We start from the raw sequence: 21,173 nt of genomic DNA, 5'->3' as shown, positions 1-21,173 counted from the left end.
AAAAGACGCTCTTGCGCCGTATTCTAAAAATAGTTGTAAAAGGGATAAAACTGATAACAAATCTGATACTTATTTAAAAAACATTATGATAATGTAGATATCCAAAATAACATTTTGAAAAAAAATAGAAAATTCTTAAAAGGGTTACTACTACACCCATATCTAGAATTCGAAACAAATTTCAAGTATTCGCAAAGCGGACTGTTTTCGGACCGGCCGATAATGCAGACATCAATGTGGTGGTGGTAAATTCTACACGGAAGTTTGAGAGAATGCAATTAATAATTTCGATACATTCCGGGCTGTTCGCTCCACAGATAATTATTTAGTAAACAATCATATGCTAGATGCAGTTACTGGAAGTTTGTTGATGAGATTATCAAAGCTGTAAATGTCTTCACACTTTCTGCAAAAATGTTTATCAATATGTTGAAGGTAAAGTGCTAACTGTGCCCCTTTTATAGCAGAATTGTCCTTTATTATTTAAAATCACAGGTAATGCCATTATACATGTACTTGTTTAATTTATTTTTTCAAAGGAATGTAAAACTAGAAATGAATTGCTTTAAGCGCAGTCTTATTTATATAAATATATTCCTCATTTCTGTTGAAGGACAGTTTCTCCAAGACCACTGATGGAAATTGACGATTATCCATTGGATAAATATGGTTTACCTTACTTTATGACTCATCAGCTGGTTTTACAGTATCTAAATGAGATTGCTGATGATAGTGATATTAGGCAATTTGTCAAGGTGAAATAAATCAAAAGACGTCAATGTGTGATAAAGCTTTTATAACCATTCAAGAATACTTACTTCTCGTAGATATGTTTCTTCCACAGCACGGTTAAATCGAAGGATTTCAAATAATATGATAACTGTATCTTATTTTAAGCCTGTCCTAAGTAAAGTGAAACGTAGGTTGGACTGTGCCAAATTTAATTTTCTTAGAGACGCGTAGCTGAGCTATGTTAACGGATATGGGTACAATTTAACTAAGTTTTGAAATCAACATTTTTAGCTTTAGATCTAAGCTTATTAAGCTGATCAACATTTCTAGCTCTAGATTTAAGCTATTTTGAGAAATTTATGTTTCATGCACATATTACAAAATACACAAAAATGTTGTATACAATACGTATATGTCCTTATTTGAATTCCTTCGGTTCACTCTACTGTAAATCAATCATATTTCTCCGAGAAGTAGGTACAGTTATCTTCACTGTAATGCAAAATTAACAAATATCTCATTGCTATTATTTTTCGTGCAAAATCTCTTAAATAAAAGTTACCTCAAACGTTGCACTTCTCTTTGACAACTTAACCACCGAATGTGACTTTAGAAATACTACATTTGTCTAATTAAACGGTAATAAATCTACAGACTTCGTCATTTCTTAAAAAGAATTAAAAGAATCTGGCATTGTTCTTTAAATTCACTTTCCGTTATATAGATGATGCACACTGACTAAAAATTCTGGCATTGTCTTATAACTTCACGTTCCGTTATATAAATGATGCCCACTCACTAAAAATTCAAAACGTTGAACACATCTATCAAATCGACCATGAAAAAAAAGCCACCACAAATACAGTTAAGTAAGCCTACTTTCTTGACTTACATCTAGAAATTGACAATGAGGGTCGATTGAGAACAAAACTTTACCACAAAAGGGTTGACTTCATCTTCCCAATTTTGAACTTTTCATGTCTGTGTAGATACATTCCAGCACCGACTGCAAATGCAGTATATATGTTTAAGTTGATACTTTACTCCAGAGCTTGCGATACATATCATGATTTCATTGAGATGGTTGCATCATACAAGAAAGCTTTTGAACCTAGGGTTTCAAGTGGTTACAGTTGAGATCGTCCCTTCGAATGTTAAGTGTAAAGTCAAGCACCTTAAATCCCCTCCCCGGTTTTGGTCGGGTTCGTGTTACTCGTTCTATAATTTTACTCAATTAATGTAACATCTCATCTGTTCATGTTGTTGTTTATTACGTCATAATATAGAGAGTATGAAAATGTCATTCAATACAAACCGTATCAATATACCATCGTCTGATTATCAAGCTAGCATAGAGCAACATTATAGTTAATTGAATTTTAATTCTATACAAACCGTTTCAATATACCATAACTTACTATTATAAGAGCATAGAGTAGCCTTTACAGTAATCGCTTTTCGGCAAAAGGGGAATAACTTTATTTTAGAATGTTTTGTTACTATCGCTGGACAATCAATGTTTGTCATTCTTTCTCAGCACTAGTTTGTTTATCATTTTTTTAATACGGGCAACCAGTTGTGACAAGGACTAATGAAATTGTTTATACACACGGTAACTTGCTTCAACAAAGCTTAAATGTTTAAGGATAATATTATATAAATAGCTTACAGTATCGGAGAAACCGTGCACCATACAAGTATATAAATAGCTTACAGTATCGGAGAAACCGTACACCATACAAGTATATAAATACGCGTGCTTGCAGTAAAACTTTCATGTTACAGACTTTTAACATAAGTTCAATCACGATCAGAAAAAAACAATTCGGTGTGAGTACTCATGTTTAAGCAGTCGCTGAACCACGAAAAAGAGGCCAAGGACAATGGAAATATGACATACAGTTTGATACCAATTTTTAACTTTTAATTTTTACTGTTAAACTATAAGTAGAGATGTTTTTATTTGTTATTAAATAATACTGTCAGGACATTCGTATGACTATATTTCAGATATCAGGACATTCGTATGACTAAAGTTCAAATGCCCTCTTAAAAATTACTTTTTTTCTTTTTTTTCATATTTCCGAAAGAATTTCCGAAATATGTTTGGTGTTTAGTTCTGTTACCTCAGACATAGAAATCTACCAGTAAGATTATGTATATCATGTATATGGTCGACTATCCTACTCTGAATTAATTACTTATACCTATTAGGTCGAATTTTTCTTTAGAAATTACTAATACCTATTAGGTCGAATTTTACTTAAGAAATAACTTATACCTATTAGGTCGAATTTTACTTAAGAAATTACTTAGATTTTAAATACTACCAGATTTTTACTTTTGTAATGTTTTGTTTACCTAAGATGGAAGACGGAGGATCTGCTCGAAATGAAGCAAATACATTTATTGTAGAAAAGTTTTAACCATTAGTTCCGTAAATGATATGTTTGAGAATATTTTATTTGGTACAATTAAAAAGGGAGAAAACTTTCTGATAATTTATCTATAGTCCAAAATTTACAAATGATATATAATACAAAAATAAAAACGATAATTATTGCTGGGATCACTGATAAATATTAACTAGATATGTTAATTTCATTCAGTTTTGCAATGTTATGTACTAATAAATGGAGGTGTCGGATCAACGTCAATGAGACAACAATCCAACAACACAAATAACCAATAGATGTCTAATGGACAACACACAACGTACGAGTAACAGGAGGTGTTGGATCAACGTCAATGAGACAACAATCCAACAACACAAATAACCGATATACATCTAGTGGACAACATACAACGTACGATTAAAAGGAGGTGTGGGATAAACGTCAATGAGACAACGATCCAACAACACAAATAACCAATAGACGTCCAATGGACAACACAAAACGTAGGAGTAAAAGGAGGTGTGGGATATACGTCAATGAGACAGCAATCGAACAACACAAATAACCAATAGACATCTAGTGGACAACACACAACGTACGAGTAAAAGGAGGTGTGGGATAAACGTCAATGAGACAACGATCAAACAACACAAATAACCAATAGACATCTAGTGGACAACACACAACGTACGAGTAAAAGGGGGTATGGGATGAACGTCAATGAGACAACAATCCAACAACACAAATAACCAATAGACGTCTAATGGACAACACAAAACGTACGAGTAAAAGGAGGTGTGGGATATACGTCAATGAGACAACGATCCAACAACACAAATAACCAATAGACATCTAGTGGACAACACACAACGTACGAGTAAAAGGAGGTGTGGGATAAACGTCAATGAGACATTTCAATCAAACAACACAAATAACCAATAGACATCTAGTGGACAACACACAACGTACGAGAAAAAAGGAGGTGTGGGATAAACATCAATGAGACAGCAATCGAACAACACAAATAACCAACAGACATCTAGTGGACAACACACAACGTACGAGTAAAAGGAGATGTGGGATATACGTCAATGACACAACAATCCAACAACACAAATAACCAAAAGACATCTAGTGGGCAAAATACAGTGTTTAGCAATCCATCCTTTTGTTAGTGAGCAACGTACAGTGTTTAGCAATCCTCCTGTTAGTGGGCAACATACGGTGTCTAGCAATCATCCTGTTTGTGGGCAACATTCAGTGTCTAGCAATACTCCTGTAAGTGGGCTACATACAGTACCTAGCTATCCTCCTGTTAGTGGGCAACAAACGGTGTCTAGCAATCCTCATGTTAGTGGGCAACATATTGTGTCTAGCAATCATCCTGTAAGGGGGCAACATACAGTGTCTAGCAATCCTCCTATTAGTGGGCAACATACATTGTCTAGCAATCGTCCTGTTAGTGGGCATAGTACAGTGTTAATCAATCCTCCTGTTAGTTGGCATAGTACAGTGTTATGCATTCATCCTGTTAGTTGGCAATGTACAGTGTTAAGCATTCCTCCTGTTAGTTGGCAACATACGATGTCTATTAATCCTCCTGTTAGTGGGCATAGTACAGTGTTTAGCAATACTCCTGTTAGTGGGCATAGTACAGTGTTTAGCAATTATCCTGTTTGTGGGCACAGTACAGTGTTTATCATTCATCCTGTTAGTGAGCAACGTGCAGTGTTTAGCAATCCTCCTGTTAGTGGGCATAGTACAGTGTTTAGTAATCCTCCTGTTAATGGGCATAGTACAGTGTTTACAATCCTCATGTTAGTGGGCAACATACAGTGTTTAGCAATCCTCCTGTGAGAGGGCATAGTACAGTGTTAAGCATTCATCCTGTTAGTGGGCAGCATAGAGTGTTTAGCATTCATCCTGTAAGTGGGCAACGTACAGTGTCAAGCATTTATCTTGTAAGCGATCAACGTACAGTGTTTAGCAATCATCCCTGGCCACAGACGCAGTGTTAAGCCTTCATCCCTGGTCACAGACACAGTGTTCTCGTCCTAAATCTGCATGAAATGTTTGTCACTGGACGTAATAAGAAATCAATCAATCAACCAATCAACAGAAGACGGGAAACTTAAACAATATTTTAAGCTCAATGCAGTACAGTCGGATTCAATTAAATTATTATAAAACTAACAGCTCTTTAGACGATATTTGTTAGTATCACGAAAATAAGAAAATTATCTCAATAGCTTATAAAAAAAGAAGATGTGGTATGATTGCCAATGAGACAGCTCTTCACAAGAGACCAAATGACACAGATATTAACAGCTTTAAGTCACCGTACGGCCTTCAACAATGAGCAAAGCTAATACCGCATAGCCAGCCATAAAAGGCTCCGAAATAACAAATGTAAAACAATTCAAACGAGAAAACTAACGGCCTAATTAATGTACAAAAAATGACCGAAAAACAAATATGTAAGACAGCAACAAACGACGACCACTGAATTACAGCCAGGCTCCTGACTTGGGACAGGCACAAACATACAGAATGTGGCGGGGTTAAACATATTGCAGGATCCCAACCCTCCTCCTAACCTGGGACAGTGGTGTAGCAGTTCAACATATAAAGAACGAACTATAAAAATCAGTTTAAAAACTCATCAGATGCTTGGCGTTTTTTTAATGAGTTTCGTTGCAAAAATAACTATAGTTTTATAAGCGAAGAGAATACGCCAACGAGAAGCACCCAAACAACGTTCAATGAAAAGGCATTTAATCTGTCCGAGAAAGATATCTGTCAAACAAAAACATAAGTCAACCAAAAATATCTGTCAAAAAATGACTTCTGTCTAAAAAAGACTTCTGCTTAGTAAAGACATATGTTCAACAAAGATAGCTGTCCAATAAAGACATGTACAACAAAGACACGCACAACAAAATAATATAGTCTGTCCAACAAACACATGTCCAACAAAAACACGTACAACCAAATACTATAGTTTGTCCATGCAACTAAGATATGTCCAACAAAGACATCTGACCAGCAAAGACATCTGTCCAACAAAGACATCTGTCCAACAAAGACATCTGACCAACAAAGACATCTGTCCAACAAAGACATCTGACCAACAAAGACATCTGACCAACAAAGACATCTGTCCAACAAAGACATCTGACCAACAAAGACATCTGTCCAATAAAGACATCTGACCAACAAAGACATCTGTCCAACAAAGACATCTGACCAACAAAGACATCTGTCCAACAAAGACATCTGACTAACAAAAACTGAGACATCTGACTAACAAAAACTGAGACATCTGACTAACAAAAACTGAGACATCTGTCCAGCAAAGACATGTCCAGCAAAATGAGATATCTTATATATTAATTGAGATATCTGATTTATTTAAAAATAAGATATCTTATATATTAAATAAGATATCTTATTAAAATGTTTATAAAGATATCTTATTAAATATATAAGATATCTTATTTAAAATATAAGATATCTCTATTAATTTATAAGATATCTTATTAACTATATAAGATATCTTTTATATAGTTAATAATAGAGATACTATGAACCATGCAAGTGCCTTTGGTGGAGATGTGTATTCCACATGTAAATATTGATGGGTGCTTTCGTCGAGGTCCGCGTTGTTAGCTTCCGTGTTGTGTATTCACAATAAACACAAGTTGCTTTCTTTAAAAAAAAGAAATGAAATCGTGAATATTAATGATGCCTGTTTTTTTTTTTATGAAATTTAAAGAGTCAGATAATTGTTATTTAAGGATCCATGATTTCACCTGATTTTGTATAAAAACTGACGGATTCTTAATGAAACTCATTGTTGGGCATAATTGTCTTGTTTTAAGAATTCATTTCTCTTCCGATAAATAACATTACTGCATGCTAAATAGGAGGCAACCACGTACTGAAAACAGTCTTTGTTTTGAAGAAGATAATGAAATGAATCATGATTATTTGTTTTTGTAGCCAGTTCAAAAACAATAGTTCAAAACCCTAAGCTATATTCTTTTTTGTTTATATAACCCTGAACTAAAACCGTTTTGGAAAACCAATTACACTGGTTTACATGGTTTGGTCATTGACTAACATATCCAAAATATGTTTGATCTCAATTTATTTATACCCAAGGCAACAAACTCCTATTAGGCTTTAACATGTTTAAGAGTAGAAACAGTTTGAAACCTAAACTTAAATCAATTTTTTTAAACAAATCTCATTTTTTCATTCCATAACTTATCCTTTTGTTAATTAGCCAAAATATAATGACGTGTTGATTTGTTGATTTCTACGATTGTGTGACAGGATGAGCAGGAATGACAGTGACAATTCAGTACAGCTCAGCTCATGTCCTGTTTTTTTGCAATTGCATGTCCGTTGAATACGGGTGTTTCCTGTTTGAATTGTTTTACACTAGTCATTTTGGGGCCTTTTATAGCTTGCTGCTCGATGTGAGCCAATGCTCCGTGTTGAAGACAGTACTTTGACCTATAATTGTTTTACTTTTTATACATTGTGATTTGCATGATTTGGATGAAGAGTTGTCTCATTGGCACTCATACCACATCTTCTGATTTATGTTGATTTTAAGAAAAATAATGTGTAACTAAGTTGTGCTATTATTTGTTTATGAATACAAACGTTTTAGTGTCGCCTTATTTTAAAGATATCGTCCTATAGGTCTCTGTCATCGGGTGCATTGCATTTGCGCCAATTTTTGAAAAGTGCAATATATTTTTATCTGCATCTTTGGCACGCATGAAATGTATCATTGTGATGCAAATTAAATATGGTTTATGGCACAAATAAAAGATTGTTTTGGTGCGAATAAAATGCCAAATGGCGCAAAAGCAAAGCACCGCTGTTAACTACACTGTAAAAATAGTGCTTAGAATTAAAACGTGTTGCAAGACTTATGTGCTTAGGAAAGTGTTTAATTTCTAAGCATTAAAAACTAAACATGTTTTGGCTCTCAGCACTTCGCACTAAACATGTTTTGGCTCTCAGCACTTTTCAATAAACATGTTGTTGTGCTAAACATGTTTAGCTACATCGTCAAGTATATGAAGCTAAACGTGTTTAAATTCTAAGCACTTTCAATATTTAGACACTTTCCTAAACACGTTTAGAATTACAACACATTTAGGCCGAAGACGGCATGCATACCACGTGCTAAGTCAAAGGCCACGCTGTTTACTTCTGACCATAACTGACCGTAACTTTACTGTTTCAGAAAGGTAAGGAGTTATAATTATACTGATTTTTATTTTGTACTGCCAATTTTAAATGATTATTGACAGTTATAAGTATTATTTACCAGTACACTACCGTATAGTCAATGCAGGAGAAGAAAAAGGGGGAACCATCCCACGAAACAAGTGCTTGCAAGAGCTTTTAGTGTTCAAACTATTTTGTGTAAAGATAAGAGTTGTTTAATGTTCTATCATGCAAGCTAGCACTTATTATTTTATATATATATATATATATATATATATATATATATATATATATATATATATATATATATATATATATATATATATATATATATATATAATATATGTTCTTGGAAATGAGTTTGTGAGGACAATTTTCATTAGGTACTCCTCGGTAGATTATAATGGAACATGAAGGGAAGCGGAATCTGCCGAGTGCATCATTCGCATTGTTTTAGTCAGCACTTCCTAAATGCACAATTAACATTTGCTCAAAATAAATTAAAAGATGCTTATTTTTCTTCAATAGTTATAAGCGGTTGTGCTTTCTTATATTTTTATTGATATGTATTGTTTTATTCTAGATTAGAGAAGTGCAGAGGAAATCATTTGTCTTGACATGCTAAAAGAGGAGATAATGCACAGTAGCAACTATATTGCTAGGTAAGAATCCGAAGTGTATTTGATTTTAAAAATGTCAATATATATTTGATCAAATGGATGATATTAAGCATGAAAAGAAGTTTTATATTAAAAATATCAATTGACTCATCAGTACATTTATGCTTTTATACCACGGTTATAATGTTGTTATCTTGATCTTAAATCATGCATTTACTTTTTGGTGTTGTAGTTCGTATACTTACAAAAATGTATATTTTTAGATTAATTCTACTTAGTTGCTTATCAATATTTTTCTATCTTTCAGGCCAGTGACCAGCAGTTGGGTACTAAGAAAGGAGAAGTTCTTATTGACTTGTAAAATGAAAACAGGACATTTTCAAATTGTTTTGATTGGTCAATATTATGTATATGTACGTTGATATATGAATTTATGATTTTATGAGTTTATATTTGATTGTGTTCAATGATTAACTGGAAATAAACAATTGCATAAATTCCTTTGTTTCATATGTTGTAATTTTGTTTTTTATCCTAGATTTAATATAATAATAATTTCATTTCAAAAGTTCTAGACTGTTTAAAGAATATTTGAAATGAAGAAAAAATGCAATAGTCGAATGTCGACAATTGAATTAAAGAAAATACTCATTCAGATTGAAAACGTATTAGGCAGCAACCATTTGATTTTCTGGGGGGGGGGGGGGGGGGGGGGGCTATGGTTTTTTTTGGAAAAAAAAGTTTGTTTCCAGTTTTTGGAGAAAAAAATAATTTGTTTTTGATTCTGAGAAAAAAAAATTGTTTGTTTCACCCTCAGCTGCCACTATATGTAATGCTAAAATTGAAAGAAAAAAATTGTTTTCGACTTGTCGCGAAAAAAATAGATTGTTTTTCGCCACAGGCGAAAAAAAAAGTTTGTACAGAAAAAAAAAACCATAGCCCCCCCAGAAAATCAAATGGTTGCTGCCTTAGGCACAATCAATTTGATTTGGAAATTCAAGTTTCTTAGTTTGATGCGTTTGGCTCCTTTTGTGATGGTATGAAAACGTAGTATTGAGAGCTATCATACGTTTTACAGTCTAGCCTTCCGGAATATTAGTTTATTTGGGGTCTAATGAAGTAACGGCTTATCACACTAAAACGATAAACATGTTTCTTCGCGACCCTTTATGGTCTAAACATGTTTACATTCAAAACACTTCACAGCTAAACGTGTTTCCTGACAAAACACTTCTGAGATAAACATGTTTCCAGATACAACACTTTACATCTAAACATGTTAACAGTCTAAGCACTTTTTAGCAAAACATGTTTCTAGTCTAAACACTGTACATCTAAACATGTTTACAGTCTAAGCACTTTATAGCTTGACACGTTTAGGCTGTTAGCACATTAAATATATAACATGTTTAGATTTAAAACATGTCAAAAATCGGTTTCACAAATGTGTTTAGGAAAGTGTTTAGGCTCTAAACACAATTTTTAGAGTGTAGACCTTCTGAATTCGCTAATGAACTCCTCGAAAACAAAGTGACGTAATGCCCATAAACTAGCACAGATTGGTCTTTAGTAGGGACATTAAGTTGTGCACCTGCTACTTCAATTTTTAGTCTGATTGTGTGTGTGTGTGCGTTTAGGGAAAGAGGGGTGGGGTCCACATACCACAAAGAATAGCACTCAGTGTGTCTGTTTATCGTTTCATATCTTTATAACTATTCATAGGACTCAAACGCGTATTCATTATGAACTGCCAACACCCGAAAATTCTTCGGATAATAGATACCAAGATTTACTATAAACAACAATTAAACTTCCTTCACCCGATTCTTCAGACAATAGATAACAGGATTTACCATTAACTCCCAACTTCCTACACTAGTCTCTTCGGACAATAGATAACAGGATTTACCATAAACACCCAACTTCCTACACTAGTCTCTTCGGACAATAGATAACAGGATTTTCCATTAACACCAAACTTCCAACAACCGTCTCCTCAGACAATAGATAACAGGATTTACCACAAACACCTAACTTCCAACAACCGATTCTTTGGACAATAGATATACACACAAAGATAGCAAACAACGAACAACATATAGTTAACATACCATGACTTGGTACAGGCACATCATGTGTGTGGGGTTAAACCAGTTATACAAACAAAGATAAACAACAACAAAAAATAAATGGTTAACATACCCTGACTTGGTACAGGCACATCATGTTTGTGGGTTTAAGCCAATTAAGCAAACAAAGATAAACAACAATGAACAACACATGGTTAAGGGAGCTACCATTTGATTTTTATGGGGAAGGGGGGGGGGGGGGCTAGGATGAAAAATGTTGTCCTGCATTTTTTTGTACTTGTAATCTCTGTCCTGCCTTTCTATTTTTCACTCTAATCGGTCCTGCCTTTATTTTATTAGTGTATCCTGATTTTTTTTACATAACTTGTCATCCTGCCTTTTTTTTTGCCAAGTTGCTCATCCTGCCTTTTTTTTTACTCAAAACTCCTGTCCTGCCTTTTTTCAAATTTCATCCTAGCCCCCCATAAAAATCAAATGGTAGCTCCCTAACATAGCCTGACTCGGTACAGGAACAACATGTAGTGGGGTTAAACCAGTTATAGAAACAAAGATAAACAACAACAAACAACACATAGTTAACATAGTCTGACTTGGTACAGGAACAACATGTAGTGGGATTAATCCAGTTATACAAGCAACAAACAACACATGGCTAAAATAGTCTGACTTGGTACAGGAACAACATGTAGTGGGGTTAAACCAGTTATATAAACAATGATAAACAACAACTAACAACACATGGTTAACATAGTCTGACTTGGTACAGGTACAACATACAGTGGGATTAATCCAGTTATACAAACAAAGATAAACATCAACAAACAACACATAGTTAACATAGTCTGACTTGGTACAGAAACACATATGGCAAGCCGTTTTTTCCTTTTTTTCTTACTTCAAGATACCTTATATAATATAATATATAAGATATCTCATATAATATATAATATATCTTATATAATCTAGCTTTGATAAGATATCATAAGACATCTTCTAAAGTTTAAAAGTTATCTTATAAAGTATTTTAGATATCTTATAAATATTTTTTAAATAAGATATGTTATAATATATTTTTTATATAAGATATGTTATAACATATTTTTTATATAAGATATGTTATAATATATTTTTTATATAAGATATGTTATAATATATTTTTTATATAAGATATCTTATAAAAATGTTTAACATAAGATATCTTCATGATCTTATAAATATCTTTTATATAAAATATTATATTTTTTTTTTATATAAGATATGTAATAAATATTTTTTTATATATGTTGGTCTAGTGTGTCCAGATAGGATGACATGTCCACCAGTATACTGTTTCCTTGTGAACTAGCACGTCAAATGTATGCTTGTCGGTCTAGTACTAATGACTATCATGTATCCAGATAGGATGACATGTCTACCAGTAGATTGTTTCCTTGTGAACTACCACGTTAAATGTATGCTTGTCGGTCTATTACTTATCAGTATCATGTATCCAGAAAGGATGACATGTCTATCAGTAGACTGTTACCTAGTGAACTATAACGTTAAAAGTCTGCATGTCAGTCTAGTACTAATCAGTATAATGTGTCCAGATAGGATGACATGTCTACCAGCAGACTGTTACCTTGTGAACAAGCACGTTAAAGGTCTACGTGTCAGTCTAGTAATAATCAGTATAGTATGTCTAGATAGGATGACATGTCTACCAACAGACTGTTACCTAGTGAACTGACTAGCACGTTAAAAGTCTGCATGTCGGTCTAGTAATAATCAGTATAGTATGTCTAGATAGGAATACATGTCTACCAACAGACTGTTACCTTGTGAACTAGTACGTTAAAAGTCTGCGTGTCGGTCTAGTACTAATGAGTATCATGTGTCCAGATAGGATGACATGTCTACCAGCAGACTGTTACCTAGTGAACTAGCACGTTAAAAGTCTGCATGTCGGTCTAGTAATAATCAGTATAGTATGTCTAGATAGGATGACATGTCTACCAACAGACTGTTACCTAGTGAACTAGCACATTAAAGGTCTACGTGTCAGTCTAGTACTAATCAGTATCATGTGTCCAGATAGGAATACATGTCTACCAGCAGACTGTTACCTTGTGAACTAGCACGTTAACCGTCTGCATGTCGGTCTAGTACTAATCAGTATCATGTGTCCAGATAGGATGACATGTCTACCAGCAGACTGTTACCTTGTGAACTTGTACGTTAAAAGTCTGCGTGTCGGTCTAGTTCTAATGAGTAGCATTTGTCCAGATATGATGACATGTCTACCAGCAGAATGTTACCTAGTGAACTTGTACGTTAAAAGTCTACCTTTCGGTCTAGTACTAATCAGTATCATGTGTCCAGATAGGATGACATGTCTACCAACAGACTGTTGCCTTTTGAACTAGCACGTTAAAGGTCTGCGTGTCGGTTTAGTACAAATGAGTAGCATGTGTCCAGATAGGATGACATGTCTACGAGCAGACTGTGAACTACGCGTAAAAGTTCTGTGCGTGTCGGTCTTGCACCAATCAGTATAATGTACAAAGAAAGAATGACATGTCTGCCTGCAGACTGTAATTGAACCTTGGTAACTAATACGTTAAAAGTATGTGTGTCGATATAGTACTAATCAGAATAATGGGTCCATATATGATGACATGTCTACCTGCAGACTGTTGCCTTGTGAAATTACACGTTAAAATTCTGTATGTTAGTTCAGTACTAAATAGTATAATGTGTCCAGATAGGATGATATGTCTTCCAGCAGATTGTTACCTTGTGAACTTGCATAGTAAATGTCTGTGTGTCGGTCTAGTACTTATCAGTATCATGTGTCCAGATAGGATGAGATGTCTACCAGCAGACTGTAACCTTGTGAATTAGGAATCAAATATGATTCTTGTTGATAGCGCATGTGCAGAATGTGATTCCGCTAGAACGATATCAGACATCAGATCTGAAACAGTCTACAAGACAAAGTGATTCAACTTTTTTATGTTGTGTGGTGCTTGTACAAAATTAATTATTAATAAAAAATTAAATTGATACTGTATATTTAAAAAAAAAAATAGCCTAGCCATGGTTAATGTCATTACAACATTTAATGTGTCTTTTGAGCTTTAATAGCTTTACAGTTTTGCTCTATCTGATATTTATAATAGTTTTATAGTATTACTCTATCTGATAGTTTTAATAGTTGTATAGTATTGCTCTATCTGATGGTTTTAATAGTTTTATAGTATTGCTCTATCTGATAGTTTTAATAGTTTTACAGTATTGCTCTATCTGATAGTTTTAATAGTTTTACAGTTTTGTTCTATCTGATAGTTTTAATAGTTTTACAGTATTGCTCTATCTGATAGTTTTGATAGTTTTACAGTTTTGCTCTATCTGATAGTTTTAATAGTTTTACAGTTTTGCTCTATCTGATAGTTTTAATAGTTTTACAGTTTTGCTTTATCTGATAGTTTTAATAGTTTTACAGTTTTGCTCTATCTGATGGTTTTAATAGTTTTACAGTTTTTCTTTATCTGATAGTTTTAATAGTTTTACAGTTTTGCTTTATCTGATAGTTTTAATAGTTTTACAGTATTGCTCTATCTGATAGTTTTAATAGTATTGCTCTATTTGATAGTTTTAATAGTTTTACAGTTTGGTTTATCTGATGGTTTTAATAGTTTTATAGTATTGCTCTATCTGATAGTTTTAATAGTTTTACAGTTTGGTTTATCTGATAGTTTTAATAGTTTTATAGTATTGCTCTATCTGATAGTTTTAATAGTTTTACAGTATTGCTCTATCTGATACATTTGTAGTTTTAATAGTTTTACAGTTTTGCTCTATCTGATAGTTTTAATAGTTTTACAGTATTGCTTTATCTGATAGTTTTAATAGTTTTACAGTTTTGCTCTATCTGATAGTTTTAATAGCTTTACAGTTTTGCTCTATCTGATAGTTTTACTAGTTTTACAGTATTGCTTTATCTGATAGTTTTAATAGTTTTATAGTATTGCTTTATCTGATGGTTTTAATAGTTTTATAGTATTGCTCTATCTGATAGTTTTAATAGTTTTACAGTATTGCTTTATCTGATAGTTTAATTAGTTTTACAGTATTGCTTTATCTGATAGTGTCAATAGTTTTATAGTATTGCTCTATCTGATAGTTTTAATAGTTTTACAGTTTTGCTCTATCTGATAGTTTTAATAGTTTTACAGTTTTGCTTTATCTGATAGTTTTAATAGTTTTACAGTTTTGCTCTATCTGATAGTTTCAATAGTTTTACAATATTGCTTTATCTGATAGTTTTAATAGTTTCACAGTATTGCTCTATCTGATAGTTTTAATAGTTTTACAGTTTTGCTTTATCTGATAGTTTTAATAGTTTTACAGTTTTGCTATATCTGATAGTTTTAATAGTTTTACAGTTTTGCTTTATCTGATAGTTTTAATAGTTTTACAGTTTTGCTTTATCTGATAGTTTTAATAGTTTTACAGTTTTGCTCTATCTGATAGTTTTAATAGTTTTACAGTATTGCTCTATCTGATAGTTTTAATAGTTTTACAGTTTTGCTTTATCTGATAGTTTTAATAGTTTTACAGTTTTGCTTTATCTGATGGTTTTAATAGTTTTACAGTTTTTCTCTATCGGATAGTTTTAATAGTTTTACAGTATTGCTCTATCTGATAGTTTTAATAGTTTTACAGTATTGCTCTATCTGATAGTTTTAATAGTTTTACAGTATTGCTCTATCTGATAGTTTTAATAGTTTTACAGTTTTGCTCTATCTGATAGTTTTAATAGTTTTACAGTTTTGCTCTATCTGATAGTTTTAATAGTTTTACAGTTTTGCTCTATCTGATGGTTTTAATAGTTTTACAGTTTTTCTTTATCTGATAGTTTTAATAGTTTTATAGTTTTGCTCTATTTGATAGTTTTAATAGTTTTACAGTACTGCTCTATCTGATGGTTTCAATAGTTTTACAGTTTTGCTCTATCTGATAGTTTTAATAGTTTTATAGTATTGCTTTATCTGATAGTTTAAATAGTTTTACAGTTTTGCTCCATCTGATAGTTTTAATAGTTTTACAGTTTTGCTCTATCTGATAGTTTTAATAGTTTTACAGTATTGCTCTATCTGATGGTTTCAATAGTTTTATAGTTTTACTCTATCTGATAGTTTTAATAGTTCTACAGTATTGCTTTATCTGATAGTTTTAATAGTTTTATAGTATTGCTCTATCTGATAGTTTTAATAGTCTAATAGTATTGCTCTATCTGATAGTTTTAATAGTTTTATAGTATTGCTCTATCTGATGGTTTCAATAGTTTTATAGTATTGCTCTATCTGATAGTTTTAATAGTTTTACAGTATTGCTTTATCTGATAGTTTTAATAGTTTTATAATATTGCTCTATCTGATAGTTTAATAGTTTTATAGTATTACTCTATCTGATAGTTTTAATAGTTTTACAGTTTTGCTTTATCTGAAGATTTTAAGTTTTACAGTTTTGTTCTATCTGATAGTTTCCACACACAAAAAAAATGGGTAAAAATTGTCATGTAGGGGCAATATGGAGTCGACAGCCGATTGATTTTTTGGTAGATCTTGTTTCTTATATTAATCAGACCACTCAGACTGTGAACGTGGACCTTCTATAAAGGGGAGGTTAAGGAGGTGGGGGAGACTCCTTTATAGAACTACATATATGGCTAACGCATAGACGTTTTGCATGTCCCACCAAACTTTGGCCCCTTTCGAAATCGTGCATCAGCATCTGAATGTAATCCTGATCCCCTAGTGCTAAGAACCCCTTTAAACAAATGATGGAACTAGCTGCTCCACAAGTGACGAACTATTTTTAACATGTGGAGGAAATAACTGATCCACAAGTGACATGAACTCGATCAATCCAGTATGGGAACAAGTTGCTCTACAAGGAACATGGATTCCATTAAACCTGTGAAGAAACTAGCTGCTTTACTTGAAACACGAACTCTCTTAAACACGTAGAAGGACATGCTGCTTCAATTGGGACTTGAACTGTGTAGGAACTAGCTGTTCCAAAAGTGACATGAACTCCTTAAAATCAGAGGAGTAACTAGCTATTCCACTAATGACATATGCTCCTAAAGGAGGAACTAGCTGTTCCAAAAGTGACCTGAAATCCCTAAAATCTGAGCAGGAACTAGCTACTCCACTAATGACATGAACTCCCTAAAATCAGAGGAGGAACTAGCTATTCCACTAATGACACGAACTCTCTAAAATCAGAGGAGGAACTAGCTATTTCACTAATGGCATGAACCCCCTAAAATCAGAGGAGGAACTTGATATGCCACTAATGACATGAACTCCCTAAAATCAGAGGAGGAACTAGCTATTCCACTAATGACACGAACACCCTAAAATCAGAGGTGGAACTAGCTATTCCACTTATGACATGAACTCCCTAAAATCAGAGGTGGAACTAGCTATATTTCACTAATGGCATGAACTTCCTAAAATCAGAGGAGGAACTAGCTATTCCACTAATGACACGAACCCTCTAAAATCAGAGGAGGAACTAGCTATTCCACTAATGACATGAACTCCCTAAAATCAGAGGAGGAACTAGCTATTCCACTAATGACACGAACACCCTAAAATCAGAAGTGGAACTAGCTATTCCACTTATGACATGAACTCCCTAAAATCAGAGGTGGAACTAGCTATTCCACTAATGACATGAACTCCCTAAAATCAGAGGTGGAACTAGCTATTCCACTAATGACATGAACTCCCTAAAATCAGTGTAGGAACTTGCTATTCAACTAATGACACGAACTCTCTAAAATCAGAGGATGAACTAGCTATTCCACTAATGACATGAACTCCCTAAAATCCGAGGAGGAACTAGCTATTCCACTAATTACAAAAACTCCCTAAAATCAGAGGAGGAACTAGCTATTCCAATAATGACACGAACACCCTAAAATCAGATGGGGAACTAGCTATGCCACTAATCGCATGAACTCCCTAAAATCAGAGGAGGAACTAGCTATTCCACTAATGACATGAACTCCCTAAAATCAGAGGTGGAACTAGCTATTCCACTAATGACATGAACTCCCTAAAATCAGAGGAGTAACTAGCTATTCCACTAATGACACGAACTCCCTTAAATCAGAGGAGGAACTACCTATTCCACTAATCACACGAACACCCTAAAATCAGAGGTGGAACTAGCTATTCCACTAATGACATGAACTACCTAAAATCAGAGGTGGAACTAGCTATTCCACTAATGACATGAACTCCCTAAAATCAGAGGTGGAACTAGCTATTCCACTAATGACATGAACTCCCTAAAATCAGTGGAGGAAATTTCACTAATGACATGAACTCCCTAAAATAAGAGGAGGAACTAGCTATTCCACTAAATGACACGAACTCTCTAAAATCAGAGGAGGAACTAGCTATTCCACTAATGACATGAACTCCCTAAAATCAGAGGAGGAACTAGCTATTCCACTAATTACATGAACTTCCTAAAATCAGAGGAGGAACTAGCTATTTCACTAATGACACGAACACCCAAAATCAGAGGAGGAACTAGCTATGCCACTTATCACATGAACTCCCTAAAATCAGAGAAGGAACTAGCTATTCAACTTATGACTTGAACTCCCTCAAATCAGAGGTGGAACTAGCTATTTCACTAATGCCATGAATACCCTAAAATCAGAGGAGGAACTAGCTATGCCACTAATCACATGAACTCCCTAAAATCAGAGGTGGAACTAGCTATTCCACTAATGACATGAACTCCCTAAAATCAGAGGAGGAACTAGCTATTCCACTAATGACACGAACTATCTAAAATCAGTGGAGGAACTAGCTATTCCACTAATGACATGAACTCCCTAAAATCAGAAGAGGAACTAGCTATTCCACTAATGACATGAACTCCCTAAAATCAGAGGAGGAACTAGCTATACCACTTATCACATGAACTCCCTAAAATCAGAGGTGGAACTAGCTATTCCACTAATGACATGAACTCCCTAAAATCAGAGGAGGAACTAGCTATTCCACTAATGACACGAACTCTCTAAAATCAGAGGGGGAACTAGCTATTGTACTAATGACATGAACTCCCTAAAATCAGAAGAGGAACTAGCTATTCCACTAATGACATGAACTCCCTAAAATCAGAGGAGGGACTAGCTATTCCACTAATGACATGAACTCCCTAAAATCAGAGGAGGAACTAGCTATTCCACTAATCACATGAACTCCCTAAAATCAGAGGAGGAACTAGCTATTCCACTAATGACATGAACTCCCTAAAATCAGAGGTGGAAATAGCTATTCCACTAATGACATGAACTTCCTAAAATCAGAGGTGGAACTAGCTATTCCACTAATGAAATGAACTCTCTTAAATCAGAGGAGGAACTAGCTAGTCCACTAATGACATGAACTCTCTAAAATCAGAGGATGAACTAGCTATTACACTAATGACATGAACTCCCGAAAATCTGAGGTGGAACTAGCTAGTCCACTAATGACATGAACTCCCTAAAATCAGAGGAGGAACTAGCTATTCCACTAATGACACGAACTCCCTAAAATCAGAGGAGGAACTAGCTATTCCACTAATGACACGAACACCCTAAAATCAGAGGAGGAACTAGCTATGCCACTAATCACATGAACTCCCTAAAATCAGAGGTGGAACTAGCTATTCCACTAATGACATGAACTCCCTAAAATCAGAGGAGGAACTAGCTATTCCACTAATGACACGAACTCTCTAAAATCAGAGGAGGAACTAGTTATTCCACTAATGACATGAACTCCCTAAAATCAGAGGAGGAACTAGCTATTCCACTAATGACACGAACTCTCTAAAATCAGAGGAGGAACTAGCTATTCCACTAATGACCTCCCTAAAATCAGAGGAGGAACTAGCTGTTCCACTAATGACATGAACTCCCTAAAATCAGAGGCGGAACTAGCTATTCCACTAATGACACGAACCCCCTAAAATCAGAGGAGGAACTAGCTATGCCACTAATCACATGAACTCCTAAAATCAGAGGAGGAACTAGCTATGCCACTAATCACATGAACTCCTAAAATCAGAGGAGGAACTAGCTATTCCACTTATGACATGAACTCCCTAAAATCAGAGGTGGAACTAGCTATTCCACTAATGAAATGAACTCCCTAAAATCAGAGGAGGGACTAGCTATTCCACTTATGAAATGAACTCTCTTAAATCAGAGGAGGAACTAGCTAGTCCACTAATGACATGAACTCTCTAAAATCAGAGGATGAACTAGCTATTCCACTTATGACATGAACTCCCGAAAATCAGAGGTGGAACAAGCTATTCCACTAATGACAGGAACTCCCTAAAATCAGAGGAGGAACTAGCTATTCCACTTATGACATGAACTCCCAAAACATCAGAGGTGGAACTAGCTATTCTACTAATAACATGAACTCCCTAAAATCAGAGGAGGAACTAGCTATTCCACTGTCATGAACTGCCTTAAAAGAGGCTTGCTGCAATAAATCAATCTATTGTCAGTATTTAACATGATTAAGTTGAAGTCATTACTTATAACATACATGTTATTGTTAAGAAAATCCATGTAAAGGAGGACCACAGAGTTGGTCTAATTGTCTAAGTCACAATCTATTTCTTTTCTTTGACAGTGACATCAACGTATGTGAATTTTCACCAAATGTTTGCTTGCCAAGAAAAAACATGACAGGTGTCACTAGTGGACCAGAACATTCTTACCTTTCCAGAGCTCATGTGATCACCCGTTTTTGATAAAGTTGATGTTTCTCATGTCTTAGCTTTTCTGTGTGGAGTTGTGTGTACTGATGTTTGTTTTTTCATTTTCATTTTCTTTCATAGCCATTGCACTGTCTGCTTTTCTTTAAGACAACTTTTAAATGCCCTTCCGTATCTTTGATCTGCAACTTTTTCAGTTTAAGAATATTGTTGATGCTTTTGGAGTGTCCTTTATATATATATAAAACTGTATGTACAGGCTCCCGACTTGGGACAGGCGTAAACATACA

Source organism: Mytilus galloprovincialis, chromosome 12 (assembly GCF_965363235.1).
Source record: "Mytilus galloprovincialis chromosome 12, xbMytGall1.hap1.1, whole genome shotgun sequence".
NCBI classification, from domain to species: Eukaryota; Metazoa; Mollusca; class Bivalvia; order Mytilida; family Mytilidae; genus Mytilus; species Mytilus galloprovincialis.
The sequence above is the reverse complement of the archived record's forward strand: the minus strand, read 5'-3'. Positions refer to the sequence as shown.